The 5,039-nt window shown below is 34.6% G+C and overlaps 1 pseudogene; it reads left to right on the top strand.

Moving 5' to 3' along the window:
• Positions 1–429: 429 nt before the first annotated feature.
• Positions 430–1,067, top strand: LOC100683751 (annotated as a pseudogene).
• Positions 1,068–5,039: the final 3,972 nt, after the last annotated feature.

The following is a 5,039-nucleotide window of genomic DNA, read 5'->3' on the forward strand; positions in this document are numbered from 1 at the left end:
GATCAACAATAAAACAAATCTGGGAAATCTACAATATAAACATTAAATATTTTGTATGTTAGTATTAAACAACACACTACTACACAAGCAACAGGCCAAATAAATCAAATGGCAAATCAAATTTTATTCCAAAACCTATAGGATGCATCAAAAGCAAATGTTAGAGTGAAATTTGCCATAAATGCCTGAATTAAGAAAAAAATTCTAATAAACAACTTAACACCATAAGGAACTGGAAAAAAACAGCTGAAATTTAGTGAAGGAAGGAAATAACATAAAAAAATCAGAAAAAATAAAGTAGAAATCAGAATAAATGATAACATAACATTGAAAGTAATGACCAGTTTTTTTTTTTTTTTAAAGCAAAATTGGCAATACTTTAACTACGTTAAGAAAATAAAAAGGAGGACCTACAGCAACCCATAGAGAATGGCTGCCCCAGCAGTGTCTGGGCTGTCCTGGCTGGTGCAATGCTTTTGCACATCTGTGGTCAGGCTGTTTTCCAAGCTCGTGAGGCCACCTGTATAGATATATGGTATGGAAGGTCATATGCCACTGCTCTTTATTCTGCTGCATCTAAACAGGAGAAACTGGAACAAGTAGAAAAGGAATTGTTGAGAGTAGCACAAATCTTGAAGGAATCCAAAATAGCTACTCCCATTATGAATTCCTACGTGAAGAATTCCATGAAAGCGAAAAGCCTAAATGACATGACAGCAAAAGAGATGTTCTCTTTTCTCACATCCGACCTGATCAATTTGCTTGCCGAGAATGGTTGGTTGACCAATACCCCTGGAGCCATTTCTGCCTTTTCACCATGATGAGTCCACCATGGAGAAGCACCATGCGCAGTGACCACTTCATCACCTTTGGATGAAGCCACTCTTACTGAACTACAAACGGTCCTGAAGAGCTTCCTAAGCCAAGGCCAAGTGTTAAAATTGGAAGTTAAGGTTGACCTGTCAATGATGAGGGGAATGATTGTCTGTATTGGAGAGAAATATGCTGGTATGTCTACAAAAACCATGATTCAGAAGCTGAGTAAGGCCATGTGGGAGGTTTTCTGAAAGTGTTGATTTTCTGTCAGTGAAAATTCCTAAAACTTGGAGCAAATAATAAAATGCTTCCTGAACAGGAAAGAAAGAAAGAAAGAAAGAAAGAAAGAAAGAAAGAAAGAAAGAAAGAAAGAAAGAAAGAGAAAGAAAGAAAAAAGAAAAAGAAGAAAGAAAGAACGAGAGAAAGAAAGAAGATGAAAGAGAAGGCTCAAAAACCAACATGAGAATTGGAAAATCTAACACAGAAATGCATAGTGTGATAACGGATTACTATAAACAATTAGATACTAACGAATCTGAAAGCTTAGGAAGAGATCCCAGATAGTTCCTAGAAATGCACAGGTTACCAAGATTGAATCATGAATCTTGAATCCAAGAAATAGGAAATCTTCTTAGACCAATAACAAGCATGAAAGCTGAATTAGGAATAAAAAATTGGGCACCTGGGTGGCTCAGTGGTTGGGTGTCTGCCTTTGGCTCAGGCTGTGGTCCCAGGGTCCTGGGTTCGAGTCTCACATTGGGCTCTCTTCAGGAATCCTGCTTCTCCCTCTGCCTATGTCTGTTTCTCTTGTGTCTCTTGTGAATAAATAAAAAAATCTAAAAAAAAAAAAAAAAAAAAAGGAATCAAAAATCTTCTGGCACAGAAAAGCCCAAGACCACAAAGTTTCATCGACCAACCCCACCAAACATTAAGAACAATTAAGGGTACCTGGGTGGCACAGTCGACTGAGGGTCTGACTCTTGGTTTCAGCTCAGGTAGTGATCTCAGGGTTGTGAGATCCAGCTCCCAGTCTGGCTTCACACTCAGTGGAGAATCTGCTTGGAATTCTTTCTCTCTGCCCTTCCTGCTCATGTGCACACACTCTCTCTAAAATAAATAAATAAATCTTTAAAACAATTAATGACAATCTTATCAAAATATTACAAATAATGAGATAAAGGGAATATATTCAAAATCATTCCAGCATTACCCTGATATCAAAGCAGGATAAAAACAATATAAGAACAAAAAAGTCTAGTTTGTCCAATGTAAATTGTATTGCTACTCTAGTTTTCTTTGGATGTTTGTTTGTATTATAAATATTTGCCCATTGCCCACCCCTTCACTTTCAATCTGCAAGTGTCCTTAGATCTACAGTTAGTCTCTTGTAGGTAGCATATGGTCTTATTTTTTTAATCCATTCTGACACCTATCTCTTTCAATTGGAACACTTAGTCATTTACATTCAAAGTAATTATTGATAGATATATATTTATTTTCATTTTATTACTTATCATTGTTTCTGGAGGATTTTCTCTGATCCTTTCTTGTCTGTCATTTTTGGTCTCTCTTTTGCACTCAGAGTCCCCTTTAATATTTCTTGCAAGGCTGGTTTAGTGATTACAAACTCCTTTAGCTTTTGTTCGTCTAGGAGACAGTGGTTTTACTGGAGTTCAAATTCTTGGTAAGTGGGCAAAAGACCCTATAGACATAATGTACAAAAGTAGAAATTCTAAGAAAACATACATGTAGAAAAGATATTCAACTCTCTTAGACTATGCCTATTAAGTTTAATGAATAGGACAATTTAAATGTAACTGATAATACTGCAGTAAAATTGGAAAGGAATCCAGAAGTATGCATGAATGATAAACTATGTCAAGAAATCATCATCTAAAACATTGAAAATCCATATTCTAAGAGAATTCCTAAGTAACAATTTTTTTCATATTGGTAGAGAACTAGAAGCCACTAAAAATCTAACAACAGAGAAATGGCTAAATAGAATATTTTTTTAAATCTATGCACCCATTGTTATACAAGTATGAAAAAGGCAGGATACATAAGGCAATTATATGTATGAAAAATATTAGCTTTGAATGGTAATATGGCAATATTTATAATAATTTAAAATATCTCCTGGTCTACTATTTTTACTTCCACATATACATTCTATAGTCATGTGTACAAACGTGTATGTGCCGTATATACACTGCATGTAGGAGTATAGATTTTAAAACAAAAAATAGAAACAACCTAAATATCTAACATAGGGGTGTGGTTAGGTTAGTTTTTTATTTTAGTGTGCCGGAATATTTTGTAGCCAATCAAAAGAATGATTTACTGGCATGGGAACATTTTAAAAATATTTTAAATTAAAAATATCAGTTGTAAAAAATTAGTTGCTAAATTATATGTATAATATGTATGAACTAATAAAAAAAACTCAAGTTGTATATGTATGGTTCAAACATATGAGTGTGCATAAATCCATAGAATAACATACCAAGGGGTTAACAGGTTTGAACTCTGGGAGGGGTGGTTACGGGAATGAGAGAGGGATATGGTGGGGACTTTTGTTTATTACTCTCTAGGTCCTTTTGGAGCCCAGCACGGGCTTGAACTCATGACCCTGAGATTAAGACCCCAGCTAAGATCAAGAGTCAGATGCTTAACTAACTGAGCCATCCGGGCACCCCCCCGTATTGTTATATTTTAAAAAACAATATGCTTAAAATAACGTTTCTCTTGTATAATGTTAAAAATAATGTAAGAACAAAAGCTAAAACATAGAGAAGTAAAAGAACAATATACTCAAAACAATACTCATTATTTTAGGTCATGAGATGATGGGCTATTTCTTTTTTCCCTACAGCTACTATGTGGTTAGACTCCTTTTCTATTTACAATTCAGAAGGAAAGAATTTGTTAGATACAACTTTTTCTTTGAGACAATGGCTTGCCACCAAGATTTTATAACATGTAGTAGGAAGAAAATGGGGAGAAATCCATGGTTGTCCCATCTGGAGTTGTAAAATTCCTCTAAATCAGAATTTATGTAAAATAAAAGTTCACATAATTTCAAGCTACCCAATCCTCCTTCCTATTTTTATTAGTAGGAGGAGAGGTTGGGATAGGGCAGTTGTCATGTAACAAATAATAGAGATTTTCAATTCTCAATAGGTTGGGGATCACTGCTTTAAGAACTAACCATCTAAAAGAGATGACATGTGACAGAGACAGTTATTTATATATATATAAATATATATATATAAGACATGCAGACAACTGTACAAGTATTGAAAAAATGAAGTATTTGCATTATGCATGAATAATCTATCTTTGTGCACGTCTCCTGGGTGAAGTTGTCAAGTTTTCTTTCTCCTGGCTGCTTTGGTGTTTATTTCCAAACCATTTCTACCCTGGAAAGTCTGTGTATTGCTTTGGACCCTCTGGAAATGGCTGACTATGACATACACTTATCTTCTATTCAGTATATAGGGCCTCCTTGCCCCATAATTTTTGCTTCCTGATTTGTTAGTTTAATTTAAGCTGGATGCTGACTGGATAAAGATGATTCCGTCTACCTTAATGTTCTTTCTTTTGTCTCCACCACTTTCTGGTATCTAATAATGGCTAAATAATTTACAACCACTACAGGAAATATTTTCTGAGACTTCACACATAAACTGGCTTGAAAACTCTCCTCAATAAAATCCAAATGGTTGAATTCACTCCTAACCATACTGTTTTCAAGATAACAAGAACAAAAGTGAAAACATAAAGAAGTAAAAAAGCAAAATACTCAAAAACAGTAATGGTTATTTTAGGTTATAAGATTAAGGATGATTCTCCTCTGCCTTTTTTCCCCGCAAACTACTATAACATGGCTAGATTCCTCTTATATTTAAAATTCAGAAAGATCCAGAAATGAAACAATCAGCAGTTGTTTGCTTTAAAAATAATAGTTGCAGACTGAATCAACCCCTAGAGCCTTTCCCCACATGCCTCTGTTTTGTGTTTAGAAACTGCCTTAGATTTGTGTGCTGCATTTGTTTTTCCATGTTAATATTTCTCAAACTGCATGGAAATTCCAGCAAGGGTTTTTAATAATTCAACATAAAGGAAGAATAATATTATAGTTGAAAATTAGCCTGAGAAAGGAGAATAAAACCTTTTTATATAAGAAAAATAGGAAGGGTGAGAAGAAGCCAAATTAGTTG

Source organism: Canis lupus, chromosome 13 (genome assembly GCF_011100685.1).
Source record: "Canis lupus familiaris isolate Mischka breed German Shepherd chromosome 13, alternate assembly UU_Cfam_GSD_1.0, whole genome shotgun sequence".
Lineage (NCBI taxonomy): Eukaryota > Metazoa > Chordata > Mammalia > Carnivora > Canidae > Canis > Canis lupus.